The following is a 21,130-nucleotide window of genomic DNA, read 5'->3' on the forward strand; positions in this document are numbered from 1 at the left end:
TTTTCTGGCATTCAGTGCAAACAAATGACTTCAGAGAATTCCGCCATTAAAATACGAGCACGTTCCTCGACTCTGTCCCGCATGGGGTGCTTATGTGAATCTGAGAGACTGACTTAAATAACTTTGGCATACGGCTGCTCTGTTTGGTCTCTGCCAAACACATGCAAGACACACTAACGCGTCAAGCAGTCTGTCCATCTGTTAAATATTGTGTGACGGTACACCTGCTGGAACAATGCATCACCATGTGACACAATTCAGTGATTTGATAATGTCCTGCTGTAGCTTCCCCCTGCAGAGCAGCAGTGCGGTCCAGGACTACAGAAACAGAAGTTCTAATTACATGCTGTAAACAAAAAAACTGTGGAAATGACTGAATTTGAAACCACAGACTAAATAATTTTTTTAGAATCCTTTTAAATGAGTGGGGGCATTAAAATGAGATTGGGCATAATGCAAATTAATACAAATCGGAAATATTACTAAATACTAATGTTCTACAACAATGAACTTATAAAATATTTATTTAGAATATTATTGTAAAACTTTTTTTTTTTTTTGCATTTACTGCTTTTAATCAGCAATATTACGATACATTAGTAGCTAATGACATGTTTTGTTTAGACCACATTTTGTTTATTCACATCTTATATTTTTTTGTTATACTGGTGTATAAGTTACCTACAGTAATTTAGCCATCATACTTGTGACCATGGACAATAAAATAAAGCATTTATAGCAATATCCAACAACAATTTTTCTTTTATGCTAAAAATCATTAGGATATTAAGTAAAGATCATGTTCCATGAAGATATTCTGTAAATTTCCTCCCGTAGACGTTTCAAAATTTTATTTTTGATTAGTAATATACATTGCTAAAAACTTAATGTGGACAACTCTAAATGCAATTTTCTCAATATTTTCATTTTCTTGCACCCTTAGATTCAAGATTTTCAAATGGTTGCATCTCAGACAAATAATGCCCAATTTTTTATTATTTAAAAATAACATTAAGCACCAGTAATTTGTTTGTTGGAAATGAAGACATATGTAAATGGTAAGCACAATGCAATCTTATGATGATTAAGATCCTTTTAGGGTCTTTTAGTGAAAAGCAGCAAGAGTCTGTGTCTCTCTGCTCACCCCTCTGTCCTCTAGTCTCTCATCCTGACAGGATCAATGAATCCTAATAAGGCTAATAAAGCGCAAGCACCTTTTAGTCTAATATAGTGTCCTCAGACAGAAGCAAACAACACATCTGTCCAAACAAGTGCGTCAGTCATAAATATAGCCTGAAACTGGCAGCGATCAGATGATGTGCTGCAACAAACATCACACAGCAAGTGAATGACTGAACATGTTCATTAACACAAGACTTCTATTGAGTCAGGCTTATAAACCTCTGAGGACTGTGAAGAGAGCCTGAGAGGGGCTACGCTCGAAGTCACCTTGATCAAGGGCACTAGATGACATGAGTAAGTCTTCATTAAGATTCCCGTCAGCTCAATGTTTTATTCTGCTCTTGGCTAGACTGTCCTCCGAACCATATCTGTTTTCATTCACTTCAAATGCTGAAACAAATACTAGCCATTAAATAATACACACATTTTTTAATAAATACATCTTTACATCATTTCTTAAAATGTAAAAACTATTTTATTTAAAGTATATTAAACATTTTGGGAGCTAGCTTCATTTAATTAAACAATTATATAATTTGAGGATGCTGTGATATGTCTCTTAATTTTCCATTATCTTCCAATTATGTTTCATATTTCAGCATATTTAATCTTTACTCACACTTGACCAAGTATACTAACATTTATGAAAATTACACCACAACTAAAAGTAATAATTTGTCATTTTTCATGCAATAAATATTGAAATGGCTTGTTTATTGCACTCTTTGTTGGGATCATCATTTCATATCATCTCTGATGCCTCAAGTCAATGATGGTTGTGCTAGACATGAATGCTGCCTCAAAACATGGAAACACCATCAGAAATTATGAGGGATTTTGTTTGTGTTTGTTAGGTTCACTCGAGCAAGTAAATAATATTTCAGATAACAGATCAGATCTTATCGGAGGAAAGCCTGTGGGACGAGCTGCAGTCTTTGAGACAATGCAGCGGGTGAGGCGTGAGATTCATCCAATCCATATTAATGAACACACATTTATGTATTTACAGATATAACAAACAGATGGTGGGCCACTGAAGTGCAACAGTATGTATAGAATAAACTTACATAAGAAACAGATCATTGAAAATGTTAATAGTGGTGCTTGCTTTTACTGTTGTTTCACTTCTACTTTAAGCAACTGGATTTTTATGGGCAACTTTAAAAACCTCTGCAGTTTTAAAAGGCTTTTTTTGAAGAAACATCCATTCGTTTAATGTGGCTCATTCCTTCTCGGAGCCGATATCAAGCAGTCATTTCATGCACCGAGAGACAGATTCAGCTTAGATAATTGTTTTTTCGGTCCACTTAGGTCATCTGATCAAAGCTGCCAATCGCATCTCAGATGAGAGCAAACGCAATCCAACTCAGAGTCATTATTGACCTGCTGTATGGGACTTTTAGTCTCAACTATTATTAGAGAGAGAGAGAGAGAGAGAGAGAGAGCATGCATTATTTATAATGTTCCAGTCACTCCGGCCGTAGTCATTTTTACAACAAGAGAGAATCCATCAATATTGTTGCTTTTTATCATGTCCCCTGTAAGAATGTTATTGATGTCTGAAATATCGGAGAAGTAAACAGTACAGGAATTGAGCTTTATGCGTCTCAAAGGCCGGGGGTTTATTAAACGGCATGATAGGTTCATCCTGAACTCCCTTCGGAAACATATGCAACCTTTTCCACAATCTCTAACATCATTTCACCCAAAAATATCTGGAAAAATCCAAGCATGCATGCACCATGTCTCCTACACTGTCTTTAGGTGCAGGTATTATGCAAGCATACAGATACTGTATAAGGAAATGAATATTCCTCTAATCTGCAGAAGATGTGAAGGGAAGAAATGGTTGGAGACACATGAACAAAAAAGCCACCTACAAACCAGCTTAAGATTAAACCAATTCCTCCAAAAGGTCTTATAAAAGGATCATCCCAAACATGGCTAAAAGATCCTGACACTAAGACACTGTATAAGGATTGAGAAGGCTTTGAGTCTAAACTATTAAAAATGAGAAACATTAGTTTAAATCACATCATTTATTCACCTTTATTCACATTCATGATGTTTCAAACCCATATGACTTTCTTTCTTGAGTGAAACATAAAAGGAGACGTTCAGCAGAATGTCCAGGTGGCTCTTTTTTATATATATTTTGAGACGTATAAATAAAATAACATCATAAAAACTATAAATGCATATAAGCTAAATTGCATTAAATGTTTTGATTTTAAAGATTTTGTTTTTAATTTCTCCTTATTTGTTCCAATGAAAAAAAGAGCATCATGAAATTTTTATTTTTTTATATTTAATTATTCATTCATTCATTTATTGGATTAACTACAGTAAAGGTTCTTTCTTATTAGTTCTCATTCGCTATTTTTCTGAGGTGATATCAAAACAGAGAAACCAAATGCTTATCTTTACTCAGCGCAAGAAACACAGATATATGGCAAAAGTACATCATGTCCAAACTTTTAATAGCTGGACAAATCACATATTGAATTCTGAAAGTTGAGGAGAGATGGAGAGGTAACCAGCTCTAACACTTCACAAACTATCGGAGCGAAGCAGAACAAACCAGCTAAATTCAATCAAACAAGTCATTAAAAGAAGAAACAGAAGGGTTAAGAAAAGACAAAATTGTGGGGGGAAATGAAAAGAACATCTGTCAGCTTGTGTAATTTAGATCAGAGCGAGCGTCTCGCCTGCAACTGCGAGAGCTCGGTCATGCTTCAGTCATGTCAAGCTGCCTGCTCTGTTCTTCTGTCAGAAACTAGCACCACAACGGCTGTTTGATCACCATGACAGCCCCATGGAAGCTGCGAAGCCCACCGTCGAAGACAGCCATCACAGGACGGGAAGCATGTATTGACACTTTTCTCATTAGAAAACACATTCAGTTCTACTGCCGATATGACTGAGAATCAGAAGAAGGATTTTTGACAGGTTTATTAATGAGGACTCTTTTCTCTCTAAATAGAAATGGCAGATGTTTTGACGGCAAGTGAAAGGACAGGCCATTGTAAGGTCAGATTAGGAAGCACAGCTGCCCTTGAAAGATGGATTGCTTGAAACACTGATCCATACAGGTTCTCACCTGTCTTTCTACCTGTCTAGACTTTAAAGATGTATTTACTCATGGAGAAAGGCTACAAAACCGCTCTTTCATATTTCATAGCAGAGAATAAAATAAAGCAGAGCACTTCTAGATGACAATGCAGTTGTGCTGGGACAGAAGAGAAAGTTCAACTAAAAGTATTTTAATCTAGAACCACTCAACAAAATAGTGTAATAAACGATAAAAATAATGGTGGCATTACCTTGTCCACGTGGTTTGGTCTTCTGGTAGAAATGGGACCTCACCTGACACATGACAGCCAAGACAAGTCACATGACCACCCCAACCCTGAAAATGATGAGTGGTGTGTCTCTTTATGCTAAGAGTGTGATCAACACACCACATGAGTGACATACAAGACACATCAAAGTATCACTGGGTTCAGTAATGATGAGTGTTGTTATCGCAGGTACATTTTGTGCAAAAGCAAAACTAATTCCCGCTACTCGTTTGAGTTGCACAGTGTGGAACAAACTAGTCCGAGCTCAGAACAGCTTTACTCGGGAAACAAAGTTGAGTTCGCGACACTGTTGTTACAGCATAGCACCGCAAGATCCAGCGAGACGCGTATTAATTATAGCCGAAAATGAATAAAGGTTGCTGTGAGATTTATTGAGAAGTTTTCAAATTCTGCATATAAATCTTGGTTATAAACAGATCAAACAGCGCTTATATAGTAAACCAGAAGCAGCAGTGCTAACTATAACCATGGTGTTGTTGCAGAAATAGTCGATTATTACATTATTTATTTCAGGCTTTGTACAGCCTTTTGAGAGAGAAATTCAAGCAATTTTTAGTGACTTACAAGCATTTCACACAAATGTATCCTGCACTTTAAAACTCTAAAATTATCCAATTTTAATGTTATTTTTAATGGTATGACCAAAGTATACTGTGGTGAACAAACTCTTATGTAAAATTAAATATATCAACTCACCATTATAACCTGTAGATGGCAGCAGAGGAGATCGGATTTTGTCAGTTTTCAATGTTTTTTTATTTATGAAATAAACTTTTCTTCAGTTTGCGACTGAATTACACATAATCACTGAATTTGTTGGTCAGTTTCATATGAGAATAATGATACATTTAATAAGAGTACAATATATATCTTTTCTACATGTAAATTAGATTTTGCCCATAACTGTTGTTAATAAAATACATTTTGTAAGCTTCCCAACTCAAGTTTAGTGCTTTGCTGTAAAATGTGTATAAACATGAAATAAACAAGAAATGAACATGTAGTGTAATATTATTAGTAACTGCACTTAATGCATTAATGCAAAACCATAGTAATTTTATCATATCATATTTCTCTTATCGCTCTGAAATTAAAAGAATACTGTACATTGTAATATTTATGAGTCAAGTCTGTTTATTATCAAAACATTTGGAAAATATGTGAATGATTGCATTGCAGGCAGATATGAGGTCTGCCATTGAATTTTATGTTTGTGCTCCTAAAAATGTTCAGTTAGGGGCTACAGTGCTGCTAGTACGTCTTAAATGTTGTGAACGACTAATCAGAATCAAAGAATCAAACCTACAGCAGGTTTCTGAATGAGAAACCCTTCATATTACTTATACACACTGCTCGTGTACTCTTCAAAGAATGTAAATACTGTATCTTTATATCCAAGTCTGATCAAAAACAAGTGGAAAGACGGAATAAAAGTCATGTTCAGCTGTCCTTGACATTTTCAAAGTCATTTTTCCTCATATATTTGCTATATTTCCTCCAATGAAGGATATAATTGGCTGCGGTGTGTCACCTATGTGTGTTTGAAACACACACACACAAAAGCTTGTGTTCTCCATCTGCCGCCACTTCAATCAGCCTGTATAATAATAATTTCCTCTTTGAATTAGAGCCATTAAAATGCAGCAAACTGAAGTGAAGTTGTGCAGCAGTTATTCTGAGTGCATCTGTCTTCATCAGACAGACTGACAGGCCGCATAAATCAGCACAACCGCTGGGAACGAACAGCCGAGAGATCCGGCTCTAATCAATTCCTATTAGTTTAGCATTTCTCAGGCAGCCAGGGGCCTCATGGGATACATAAACGGCAGATCAAATTTGAGCAATATGTTTGATGAAATGATGAGACAGTATGTGTGGTATCTGAACTGCACTTGTCTATGTGTGAAAGGTTGCTGGCCATTCATCACACATTTCAATTTTACCATTTAAACGTCTCATCCATGCAGAGATTCTGTTTTACAAACCATCTTTTAACATTAGTGTCACATTATCGACGATGGGCAATGAGGAACATGGTTTTCTTGCCAGGTTTCTTAGATTAGACATTATTCTACATTATGTATTAATTACTGAAGACTGACGCGCTGCTGCCCCCTTCTGGACAGCGGGAGTGCGTGCGACACCAAATCAAAACGGGTAAGAGACTAAATGCCAATCTTTAGCGAATAGAAATCATCATCATCTGATAGAAAACATGCGCGTTAGCCAATCAGAACTCTTGGAACTCACTGGAGGGCGGGGTTTTGATTGAAGCGCTGGAAGTCTGGTGAAAGTTAGCAACACTTTCATTAATATTAATACGCATAATTACTTAACAGAAGTGGTAAGCATAATTTAATGTTATATGTATTTTAATTGCTTACATATTAATAACTTAAGTTTTTAACATCTTTAACATCATGAAATATTTTCCAACCCATTCAGAAGAGAAGAATAGAGACGGTTATATGTTTTATTTACTTACTAAAACAGCCTTAAACCCTAAAATTCATTTTATAATATAACTGTAATGAAAAAAATAAACACAGCTGACCATTTTTCCGTAAACTACCCTATGAAATACCCCATAAATATATAGTGTATTCATGTCGACACTCTTTGTCGTAGAGATGAATGACAAGTTTAACTTAATTTACCCAATTAATAATCAAGATCACACGCCAGTAATACTGCACGTGAAAATCTGATCTAAAATCTGATCTAGAAGTGTGCTTAGAAATTGTATTATGTATTTATACGTTTGTCCACTAGATGTCCCCAGTGTTTCTTTTTAACAGAAGATCAACTCTCAAGTCCTCTGAACAAGCCTTAAATGGTACATAACATACACAGTTTCACCTAATCTCATGTTAATCTTGAGTACCTATCGAGTAGTACTGCATCCTTAATATATCCAAAAAGTCTTCAGTTTTATCATATTTATAAAAGAAAACTACAGCTTTGCGATTCTTTCCGGGGAAAGCCGAACTCGTGCAGGCGTGCCGTGGGCGAAGTTATAATACTGATGTTTCGTGTTATGTTTACATAACATATATTCACTTGTGTGCTGATTTCCAACAAAATACAGAAATCTGATGCAGTTGTACTTACATGAATGTGGTCTTTTATCACAGGGACGGCTCCATGTTTTAATAGCAAACGATGTGCAAATCCAGCGTCGACTTGGGCCTTGTTTATAAAACATTCGTCACTCAAATGACGAGAAAACACAAACACACATGTTGCTGATCCGGAAAAACAAACTGCATCCACTGTTCATGTAACGCTGGGTTCTTGGGGAAGCTGAACGTGGTAAACATTCTCGAACAAATCCTATGCAGCATTGCCGACGATTTTGAAGCCCGTTGATGTGCGCGGTCTCACTCTCCTCTGATTAATGTGTGCGCGGGCGCGCTTTTCCGGGAGAAATGCTAAGGACTTCCGTTCTCTTCTACGTCATTAGATCCACGATCGGAAGAAAAAAAAAACAGCTGAAACTTGTACCAACCCGGAAGTAAGATTTTCGGCACAGAAATTCTCAGTCATTCTTCTAAATTATTTTTTAAAACTTTGGCCATGTTTAGCATGAAAATCCATCTCTTTCACACTGTGAAAAACTCTGACTACACGAAACACCATTGTACCCCCCCTCCCTTTCAGTTCGTACCTGTACTGATACTGACTATAGTAACAGTTAACCAAGAGAGGGCGCCATTTAGCTACATTGCATTATGTTGTTTGTTAACAGATGTGAAGCAATAAAGCACTCTTGAGAATGGCAGTCTGTGTGAGAAGTACAGTCAAAACATGGTACCAGGAGTTAACTCGTAAAAAATGAGTGAAATGAATAATATACGCCCACCGGACGAGTTGAAGTTGACGGGTAACGTCCATGCGAACTGGAAAGCCTTTAGACAGAGTTTTGAGCTTTATTTGTTAGCTATTGGACTCGATGAAGGAAACGATCGACGGAAGATAGCTTTGCTGCTAACTGTAGCTGGTCGGGCTGCATTAGATGTGTACAACACGTTCGTCTTTTCGGAGGAGGAAAGAGACACACTGCCCGCAGTACTGAGCAAGTTTGAAGATTACTGCACGCCGAGGAAGAACGAAACATATGAACGGTATGTCTTCAGGAACAGAATGCAAAAAGAGACTGAATCAATAGAACAGTATGTGACAGACTTGCGCCTTAAGAGTCAATCCTGCAATTTCGGCACACTGTGCAATTCAATGATACGAGATCAAATTGTAATAGGAGTGCAAGACAAAAGAGTAAGGATGCTGTTACTAAAAGAAACAGAACTTACCATTGAAAAGGCAGTTGGGATATGTCAAGCTGCAGAAAGTGCAAAGATACAACTGAAGTCGTTTGAAAACGAAAGTGAAATTGCTGCTGTTGATACAGTGCAAAAGCAAAAGAAAAGATTTGATAAGCGACAAACACAGAAATACAAAGTGAAACCTCAGGGCAGAGACTGTCAGAGATGTGGAGGTAAACATGCTCCAAAAGAATGTCCAGCTTATGGCAAAGAATGTCGAAAGTGTGGAGGAAAAAATCACTTTGCAAGGTCCTGTCTCACAAAGAAAAAAGTGCATGCAGTCGGACAGAAACAAGAGGAAAGTGATAGTGAGGACGAAGAACCACTGTATGTTGATGCAGCAATCCTGTCTGATAAGGACTGTAGCAATGATGAATGGATAGCACCTTTGATGGTGGATGGTGTGACGGTGCCAATGAAAATTGACACAGGTGCACAAGTAAATGTCATGCCGAGGAAATATTATAACAGGATGAACAAAAAGCCAAAAGTGAGACCCAAAAAATTGGACTTGAGAGCATTTAACGATCAGCCGATTCCACATATGGGTGTTTTCAGAGCGAGTCTTTCAGGAGAAGGACGCACCATAAATGCACTGTTTGTTCTGGTGGAGGAGGACAGGCAGCCGATTTTAGGTCTGAAAGCAAGTGAAGGACTTGGGCTTATAAAGAGGGTCCATGTCATTGATAGCGCTCTAGTGACCACTAGAGGCGCAGCACATAGCAAAAAGAAAAGAGATATGTGCAGATTCTACCTCAGAGATAGTGAGAGAGTACAAAGATGTATTCCAGGGTATCGGTTGCTTACCTAATCAGTACAAAATTCGGCTGAAGGAAAATGCAGAACCAGTTATCCATGCAGCAGGAAAAGTGCCAATAGCCCTGAAAGAAAGACTGAGAAAAGAACTGAATACCTTGATAGACAAAGGGATTGTAAGAAAAGTAGAAGAACCTACTGACTGGGTAAATTCTCTTGTCATTGTGGAAAAAAAGAATGGTGATCTGAGACTTTGTATCGATCCAAGAGATCTGAATAAATGGATCAAAAGAGAGCACTATAAGTTGCCAACTAAATCAGACATCACAAGCACAATGGCTGGAGCACAGCTCTTTTCCAAGCTGGATGCATCATCAGGGTTCTACCAAGTTAAACTGGATGAGGAAAGTGCAACACTGTGCACATTTAACACTCCCTTTGGTAGACATTGTTTCCTACGTATGCCTTTTGGAATAGCCTCAGCACCAGAGGTTTTTCATAGAATTGTGCAGCAAATATTCGATGGAATGGAAGGTGTGGGAGTTTTCCTGGATGATGTAGTCGTATGGGGTGCTACAAGGGCAGAACATGACGAGCGACTGAGAAAGGTGATGGCACAAGCACGAAAAACAGGAATGAAACTGAACAAACAAAAGTGTCAGTTTGGGGTGAGAGACATTACTTACCTAGGAGACAGACTATCTGCTGCTGGGATACAACCAGACCCCGAAAAAGTAAAGGCTATAAAAGAAATGCCACAACCCAAAGACAAGACTGAGCTGCAACGTGCATTAGGCTTAGTCAATTATGTGGGAAGATTTATTCCAAATCTGTCGGCCAACACAAAGACATTGCGAAGTTTGCTGGAAAGTGGAACTGAGTGGCGGTGGGAGCATGAACATGTGACTGAATGGGACATGCTCAAGAACAGCCTAGTAAAAGAACCAGTGCTAAAATTTTTTGATCCTGAGCTTCCAGTGAAAGTATCTACAGATGCTTCAAAGGATGGACTAGGAGCAGTTCTGCTTCAGAAACATGACACAGCATGGTTTCCAGTGGCATATGCATCACGTACGATGACAGAGGCAGAAAGAAACTATGCACAAATTGAAAAAGAGACATTAGGAGCAGTTTTTGGATGTGAAAAATTCCATGAATACATTTATGGAAGAGAAGTGGTACTAGAAACTGATCATAAACCGCTAATAGCGATCTCAACAAAGGCACTAGGAGATGCTCCTCCTCGCATCCAACGGTTAATGCTCCGTCTCCAGAAATACAGCCTGACGTTCGAGTTCACACCAGGGAAGCACCTGGTAATGGCAGATGCACTCAGTAGAGCATCTTTGACCCATACAGGATCAAGTAACACAGAACATGAAGTGCAGGTTCATGTTGACTGCATTCAGAAACACATACCAGTGTCTGAGGAGAAATGGAGACAGATTGCTAAAGCAACGGCAGAGGACAGTGAGCTACAAGCTGTAATTGGAAAAATCCACATGCCAAATGACCAAAAGTTGTCAAATCCATATCAGAGCTTTAAAGAAGAGCTTTCAGTCGTGCAAGGGGTGCTCCTGAGAGGTAAACGGATTGTCATACCTAACTCCATGCGCTCACAAATGGCAAAACTCACGCATGAAGGGCACTTAGGCATTGAAAAATGCAAGAGACGTGCAAGAGTTTTGATGTACTGGCCACACATGAACAGGGACATAGAAGTACTGGTGCAGCACTGCGAGACATGTCAGCGGCACAGGTACCAGCAAGCAAAAGAACCCCTTATGGCCCATAATAAACCAGAGGAACCATGGAGAAAAGTCGGAACGGACTTATTTCACCTAGCAGGGAGAGACTACCTGGTCATCATGGACTATAAGTCAAATTACCCTGAACTGGCGATGCTGACTAACACAACAGCACAGCAGGTGATAAAACACACTAAAGCCATCTTTGCGCGACATGGAATTCCGGTGACCGTGGTGAGTGACAACGGACCACAGTTCAGTAGTCAGGACTACAGAGACTTTGCAGAGACTTATGGGTTTGAACATGTAACATCAAGTCCCCTGTACCCGCAGTCAAACGGCTTGGCTGAAAAAGGAGTACAGATTGTCAAGCGTCTTCTAAAGAAAGCTGCTGAAACTGGAGAGGATCCATATCTAGCACTGCTAAACTACAGAGCATCACCTCTTGAATGTGGACGGTCTCCAGGTGAAATTCTCATGAACAGGAAGCTGAGAACACGGCTACCCTCAGCAGAACACCTGCTTCAGAAAAGACATGGAGAGTATGCAAAGACAAACAGCCAGAGCAGAGCTTATGACAAGAATGCCAAACAGTTATGCCGACTGGAACAAAAGGACATGGTACGTGTCAGATGTGATGGAAAATGGGGACCGGTTGCAGAGGTTATCAAAGAGACTACACCAAGATCCTACGAGGTACTTACAGAGTATGGTAACACACTGCGAAGAAATCGTCGTCACCTGCTGAAAGTGCCAAGCACCTGTATGGAAAATACAGATACAGTAATCTCTGATGGACTGATAGAGCAAGCACAAGTAGAAAAAGACTCACCTAGCTCTACAACCATCACTGGGAACATTGCAGAACCCTTACCTTCCACTGAAACAGGTGGGGGAAGACCACGTCGTCATGCAGTGAAACCAAAGAGACTGATAGAAGAGTGTTAAGTTATGTTGGTAAAACATAGTATTTACTATGTATTGTTGAATATGCAACAAGTTTTTTGCAGTTAATGTTTAATATACGGCAAGATAGTGTTGATTTTGATTTAATATATAATTTTTTTTTCTTCTTCTTCTTTTGTTATAAGGAGAAAGTATTGTTAAGTTGTTGTTAAAAAAAAAAAAAAAAAAAAAAAAAAGGGAGATGTACTGATACTGACTATAGTAACAGTTAACCAAGAGAGGGCGCCATTTAGCTACATTGCATTATGTTGTTTGTTAACAGATGTGAAGCAATAAAGCACTCTTGAGAATGGCAGTCTGTGTGAGAAGTACAGTCAAAACAGTACCCACTGGATATTAGTTGGGTTCTAAACTCGCTGATTTTCCCTTAAACCAATGAGTTTAATGTAGTAACTTTAACAGGCCAAGCGAATCAGATCCAGTTTGTCCAGACAGGGAAACTTTCTTTTCTATTTGTTATGTCTCATAGACATAGCCTACACTCAATTTGAACTACTTCAGCAGTAGCTGCATGGATTTTTCCTACGTTTATCTTTAAGTGTAACATCTGTGACTTTGTTTAATTGAACACAGCACTACCATATGACAGCCAGATCCCACACAGACTGCTTTACAACAGTTTCTTGTGACATATTGATAACCACCAGGTTTCTAGAACACAATCAGCATGTCTTTTAAAGATAATTGCTGCCTTCTTATAGAAAGACATATGCAGGCGATTGAGTTCCATAAACAGTGTGTCACACCTGTCCAGCAGATCCTTCTCAAATACCAGGGACATCTGTGAGGAATCCTCCAGAAAACAGATTCAGTGTAGGCCTATAGACTAAGAGATGATGGGTATTAAATGTCCATCCACTAAACAGGAGAATGACTAGGATGTAATTCCATGTAAGTGCTGATCTGCAGTGTTGGTGCTGGACAGAGGTTAGAGTTTGAAGAGCTGATTTCTCATCAGAATGAGTGGTCAAACAGAGCCTGTGGTCAGATAACTCACCTCAGTAGTTCTGCTGCCATGGCAACGCAAACTTCATAATAATAATTCTGGAAAAGTGGAAGCGTAGGCCAGCAGTCTTCAGGCTACAATAACCCACGTCTTGTACTCATGAACATTAAGACTCCAATACCTTATCATCCCATCATCTAACAAGATAAAGACATTCAATGAAATCTTTAGCAAATCTCAAAATAAATATCCATTTTCATTTAATGTTGTGATGTTTCACTGTATTATTATTTTTATTATTTAAAAAATTAGCAATAAAATTTGGAAATATTGGTCAACTATCTTTATCAGACTAATCAAAATAATCATCAATGAAAAAAATAATGATCAGCTTATTGGCACTGAGCAGAAATAATGCTTCAGTATATCACTATTATTATATATAATTATATATATATTGTGGTTTTAATGCTCAATTAAAAACAATGATAAAAAAATCTTTAGCAAATTTTAAATGAAATATTTTTGTAGTTTACATTATAATGCTGCGATGCCTAAATTCACTTGTAGCATTTTTAAGTAATTTTTATTTAGATAATATAACATTTTATAATATTAATCTTTTATCTTTATCTGTGTTGATGGTAAAATTATTATCTAATCTCGTTTATCAATATTTCTGTTAGACATGACTTAGCTTTACATATGTCCTGACGCTCATTTTAAAATAATAAAAAATAAAATAAAAAAAATAATAAAAGATTAATAAAAAATATATTTTTTACTGTTATATCTGATCTTGAGCAAATCTAAAAAAAAAAAATTATTATCGTAGCCTACATAATGTGATGACTGAAAAGTGTCACTTGTAACATTTTAAATGGGTCATTGTTTTTATTTTATTTTTTTTACATTTATTTAGACAAAATATTATTTCAAAATGATTATCGGTCAATTATCTTTATCGGCCATAATGTGAAAATAATTTCTGACTTACAAGTATTGGCCATCATTTTTTATATCGCCTATATCTCGCATGTATTCACATTATGTGAGCTTCTGTTCCTCAGCGCGAAGGTGCGAGTCAACACGATGATGGACTTCATCTCACAGACCATTGAACTCTCACAGCTGTTCTGTGGACGGGACAAGCCTCGTGTCCGTCAGACGGGTTGCTCCATCTGTTTGCATGCTATAAAAGTTCCTCTCCTCGTGTTCTTGCTGTCAGACGCGCGCGCTCGTGTCTAACACACAGCTGTATGAGTGTTTGTGTTGTGTTCGAGCTCCAGCAGAAGAGCAGGCATCGCTGAGCAGCTGAGCGACACGAGAGAGAGACACGTGGCCTCGGAGCGGCTCTTCTCTACGGAACGCAGGAAAGCCCTCCTCACCATCAGCTTTTTTGAGATGTAAAAGTGAACACTTTACAACTTAAATTGTCTATAATAGTATATAATTTAATACTTGAAATTGTCGTCAGTTGTCAAATATGACAAAATAGTAAATTGCATTTATCTAAAATGAATATATAAACTAACAGTCAAAGATTTTTGAATTCTTAAAGTTAAAAAATATCTTCTGCTTACCAAGCCTGCATTTATTTGATTCGAAATACAGAAAAAGCAGTAATATTGTGAAATATTTTTTTCAATTTGAATATATTTTAAGGGGGGGGGGGGGGGGGGGGGGTACAATTATGTTTTGTGTATTCAGAGTTGTTCATGGTGTTAAAGAGATGGAATCTCATGCTAAACATGGACAAAGTTTTAAAAAATAATTTAGAAGAATGACTGAGAATTTTTGTGCCGAGAATCTTGTTTCGTCTGTTTTTTTTTCGATTGTGGATCTAATGACGTAGACGAGAACGAAAGTCCTTATATGAGCATTTCTCCAGGAAAAGCGCGGCCTGCGCACACATTGATCAGAGGAGAGCGAGACCGCAACGTGCTTCAAAATTGTCGGCAACACTGCATAGGATTTGTTCGAGAATGCCTCTAAATAAGTGCATTTTTGGATGTGAGGGAAAGTTTACCGCGTTCAGCTTCCCCAAGAACCCAGCGTTGCACGAACAGTGGATGCAGTTTGTTTTTCCGGGGCAGCAACGGAGTGTATCAAGTGTGTTTGTGTTTTCTCGTCATTTGAGTGACGAATGTTTTATAAACAAGGCCCAAGTTGACACTGGCTTTGCACATCGTTTGCTATTAAAACATGGAGCCGTCCCTGTGATAAAAGGAATATTTTGTTGGAAATCAGCACATAAGTGAATATATGTTAATGGAAACAACATGAAATCAGTATTATAACTCTGCCCACGGCACGCCTCCAGGAGCTCAGCTTTTTCTGGAAAGAATCAGAAAGCTGTATTTTTCTTTTATAAATATGATAAAACTAAAGACTTTTTGGAGATATGAAGGATGCAGTACTACTATATAAGTACTCAAGATTAACATGAGATTAAGTGAAACTGTGCATGTTATGTACCCTTTAAAATGTAATTTATTCCTGTGATCAAATCTACATATATTTTCAGCATCATCACTCCAGTCTTCATTGTCACATGATCCTTCAGAAATCATTCTAATATGCTGATTTGCTGTTCAAGAAATATCTAATTATTATTGTTGTTATTATTATCAATATTTAAAACAGTTGAGTAAATACTTTTTCAGGAATCTTTGATGAAAAGATACATCCGAAGATCAGCATTTATCTGAAATAAAACGCTTTGTGACATTATACTCAATACCATTTAGAAAATGTACAAGTTTAAGAAAGAAATTAATACTTTTATTGAGAAAAGATGCTTTAAATCTTTAATGATAATAAAGACATAAGTAATGATGCAAAAAATCCAACTTTGAAATCACAGGAATAAATTACATTTTAAAATATATTCAAACAGAATTTTTTTTTTTTTTAAATACTAAAAATATATAAAAAAATAACTTTTGTACTTTGGATAAAATAAAAGCAGGATAGTGAGCAGAAGAGACTTACTATTCAAAAATGTGTGCGTGTGTGTGAGCCGTATTTTCATAGTATACATAATATTCTGATAATTAAATTTAATAATAAAGTCTCTATATATTTAAAAATAATATTTTATTAATTTATAATAAATAATTTTATAATAAACATTAGTTAAAATAAATCTTTTTGTCATAATTTGAACTACATGAGATGTAAAGTAAATAACAATACAGCAAAAATGTCTGCTTTGAATCACTTAATTTTCTTTAACAAAAAAGTTACAGTCTGATTGATTGTCAGTATGCTGCATATGTGGTACATTATTATTATGTTTGCTGTATTTTTACAGTGAGGCCGGTTTATCTGACATGTGGTAAGGATTTGTACACTCAGGTTAAAGAGTTTACTGTCAACGTCCTCAAACTTCCAGAAAACACACGAAGAGTCTGTCTCATACTGGGCTCTGTGTCTGAGCACATCTTCCTCCTGCTCGCCGCTGTTTACTTTGGACTCCGGGATTCATGCATTGGGTTTGTTAATCTAAGAGAATCATTGTTTAGTTTCCATAAAAGATAATTCAGTTTTTCTTTCCTCGTTTTTCATGGGAGATCCCTCGAGGCTATACTTCAGAAGGAGGGCCAGTAGATTTTGATAACGTACAAGCAGAGCATTTGTTTTACTCACCCTTGAATCAAAGTTTCCTTTGTGTGTGGGACCGGATCTGTTTCCCAGGCCTGCAGACTCAGGAGGGTCCTTTGAGTTCAAAACAACAAAGAGCCCTGCGCCTCCACTGACTTCCAAGAGCTAGAACAGAATCGCATGTCCTCGCACTCACAAATACAGGCAGATAGACGGGTAACAGCCTGAGTAAACAGATCTCTGGATCTATAAAAACAGACTTCACTTGCTCCAAAACGAAGCTGGCTGCACGGGGAGTGTATATGTTCAGTAATTATGTAATGTAATTCTATCGTATACTGCCTTTTATTTTAGATTTTTTTCTTCTCTCAAATCTTTAATATTCTGCACTGCCATGATGGTTATTTAGCATTTTCTAATTCCAAAGTTGTGTAAAAATGTCTAATCTAAGATAGTGAGGAAGTATTAACCGATCAGTAACTTACCCAGGTGAGGTCAGGAAACCTAAACATGGGTTTACAATCTTTCCCCAATTTAAATAACTCTTTAAAGCTTTTCAATAATAACGGAACAGTGACAAGTGCAAGTCTACCAATTAATGTCTTGTGAAGTGAAAAGTTTCATGTTTGTAAGGAACAATTCCATTTTTTGAGATGTATTTTACTTTAAATCGTTGCTTGTGGACAAAATACATAACCCATAATACTCTGTAATTCATGATAATGCTTCATACAGTGGAAAAGTCCATTCCCTTAGAAAACTGTTTTGGATTGTAAACTGCGCTTGACCTATGCATATTTCTCTCCTAATTTAGGAAGCTTTTTTAAAGGAGGAAACAATATTATGAATAGAGGGCTTATTTAATGTTAAAAATGACTTGATGGATTTGTTTTATGTAAAATAGCTTTTCTCTTCACAAGACGTTAATTGATGGACTGGTGTGGATTATTGTGATGTTTTTATCAGCTGTTTTGACTGACGGCACCCATTCACTGCAGAGGATCCATTGATGAGCAAGTGATGTAATGCCAAGTTTCTCCAAATCTGTTGCACAACTCATCTACAACAAGTTTTGGTAGACTACTCCTTTAAGCCCATCATTTCTAAGTTGCATCAGGGATGAGTCAGATGCAATATTGTCCGTGGATTATTATTTTTCCAGTTGCATGCCTAAATTGCAACAATATTTTATATTTGTGATAAAATATTTAACATATTTAAATTCAATTCACAGCACTTAAATGAAATTTAAACATAAAATAGCAAAAACACACTGATGCACATTGTTTAATCATTATGTTGTAGAAGGAGTTTTTAATGCACTGACCAAATGACTTGAACACACATAACATTGAAATGACGACTTACCAAATCGTAAATATGAACTTCCCAGTAGGACTTGAACATGTCATTTGTAGAATGATCTAAAGCAGTCACTTGTGAGGTTCCACTGCTGTCTTATAAGGCAACTATGTAGGCAGCTCACTTCAAAAACCACAGAAGGTCTGAAGGGTGATTTTAATGTGTCTCTATTGAGACTTGTTAAAGGGGTCATATGATGTGATTTAAATTTCCTTTCTCTTTGGAGTGTTACAAGCTTTTGGTACACGAAGAAGATCTGTGAAGTTGCAAAGAATAAAGTCTCAAATCCAAAGATATATTCTTTATATAATTTAAGACTCTGCCATGCCCCCCTAAAACCTCTCATTCAAACATGCCCCCACATGTCTACGTCACTATGTGGACATATTTGCTTAATGCTGCCCAGATGTTCACGCAAAGAAAGAAGGCATGGTTTCAGTAACCACAGTTAGTGTTGAAGCAGTCATGTCAGGGAGATGTTGTGTTTCTAGGTGAAAAAAAAACAAACACTTTATTTGGCCTTCCGAAAGTAGACGCATTTAGGAATCTTTAAGATTACTTAAAAGGAGAGGAGGTCATCCTGACTTTGCCTTGACAATCTGGCACTTTTGAATCAGCTACTGTAAGTATGTTTTGTTATTACTTTTAGTATTTGCTATTGAATGTTCAAATGTGGAGTTTTGCGCTTTGTGTGTGTGTGTGTGTGTGAGAGAGAGTCAGCTGTCATAACCATCCATGGCTTGTGTCCTGCAAACACATACGAGCTTCATCACTGTGTCTGTCACATGACTCTGTTCCCCTTTCGGGCTTGAACTCATGGTAAAACTAAGGATATTATTAACTGTCTTTACATTTTGAAAGATGAAGCCTGTGATAATGGAAAGGGGTGTTACATTTCCGACGAGTGCTTGTGGTGTTCGGCCAATCACAAAGCACTGGGTCAGTTGGCCAATCAGAGCAGACTGTGCTAGTCGGAAGGAGGGACTTTGTAGAAAACGATGTGTTTGAGAGAGGCGGGGCATAGAGGACCTACAATAATGTACAGTTTTGAAAAATAATGTGTTTTTTGAACATTAAAGCATGTCAATATATTCTATTATATAATAAGTCACAAAATAATGATCTTTAAAAAAAGCATCATATGACCCCTTTAATATGTGGTTGAGGCATTTTGCGTTAACAGCAGCTAGCTGGCTAAAGCTCTCTGCTTTGTTCTCCAATCCTAAGGTTAATGATTTTCCATCGTGGGAGGCGGGGGAGAACAGCGGCAGAATTAGGATTCAGCTCCCATCCTCAGTGCCGAGCGGCTGTCTGCTGCCTACCCAGCAACCCTGGCGCTTTGTGACAAGGAGATGGATGATATCTGCAGCCTGGCTGGCCGCTCTATGGGTAAAGACACACACACACACACATCTGCAAGCACACACACATACACACACTTCCCAAAGCCAGCAAGGCTGTACGTACACACATGTAACTAATGCTGTGATGCTGCTGCTACAACCTTAAACATACAACACAGATCAGCAAAGCTGCATTCAGCTTTCTTTGATTGTTTTCTTCATTTGTGAAAATATTGCACTTATACATATGGAGGGAGTATTTAAAAAAAAGTGTGTAAGGTTAATGATTGCATGTGTTAAAAGAAAGTCAACAATTTATACAGTAATTTAAACAATTTATTAGACAGTCTTAAACATTTACAGCATTTTAAAATCCAAATATACAAGAGATTAGCAGACTAATAGGCAGCTGTGGTCTGAGCGTGTCACTGTAAAGCAGTGTGTGTGAGCCGAAGGGTTAAAGGATCTGGCTCTTTTTGTGTCAGACTCACCTGCTGAAACTGCTGCTGCAAACTTATACACACACACTTCTTCATTTCTACACACTGTGGAAACAGATTAAGGGTTTGAGGTTGAGAAGAAAAGAATGGAAAAATATTTATTTTTAATCAGTACATTCATCTTGTTTTCCAGTAAAAATAAAAACTTGCAAAAAAACAAATTTATATTGTGTGTGTGTGTGTGTATATATATATATTTATATATAAAATAAAACATTTAATTATACTGAACAGCTTAAAGAAAACTTTCCTGAAATGACTGCTTGTAAATAAATTTTTCTTGTTTAGATTTTATTTTAAAAGGTAAAAAAAAAATGTTTTGCTGTGCATTGAGTGTGTTTTGAATAATGGTATTATTTCATGGCATATCCTAGTAAATAGTAAGAATGCGTATAACAATATCAAGTTAATCTGCAATTTCCCTTCAAACTGAAAATAACATCTGCACCTAAATGCAATGCAATTAAAACCATTAATTATATCTGTAAATTATATTAAAGTATTATTTGAAATTATATTAATTAAATCTGTATTATTTTGGACACTCATTCACAACAGGGATTGTTTTTTGTGTGTGGGAGAGTGCATTTTAGGATACAGACAGGTTTATATCTCTGCCAGAGCTCACTGTATGTTGAAAAACAAAAAGATATCTGGGTTGTGTGTGTGTGTGTGAGTGTTTGAGGATTGCTGGGGTGCTCACGCAGCTTTCCGTGCAGGTAACAGGAGCACCTGCGGCCACCGCTAACCGCCATCCGATGGGTTAAAAGCTCTGACTGGTGGAAGACGCTCAGAGCAGCCGCGGGGTCCACTGGAGTCCCATCGGCTGAGAGAAACCTGTGAGACAGAAGCTAATTATCCTCTAAAGCAAAAAGCCAGTTGTGGTTCAATAACTCCAGCACACTGCCAGCCAGATACTGCGTTTCCTTGGCAACGCCTCCACAGCAGTACTGCAGACATCAAGAGAAGGGCAGGCGGTCACAGGGTACACAAGGCAGGATGAATCGGGGAGGAAAGACTTTACGAGTGACGGGCCG

This window comes from Carassius gibelio, chromosome B10 (genome assembly GCF_023724105.1).
Source record: "Carassius gibelio isolate Cgi1373 ecotype wild population from Czech Republic chromosome B10, carGib1.2-hapl.c, whole genome shotgun sequence".
Taxonomy (NCBI): Eukaryota; Metazoa; Chordata; class Actinopteri; order Cypriniformes; family Cyprinidae; genus Carassius; species Carassius gibelio.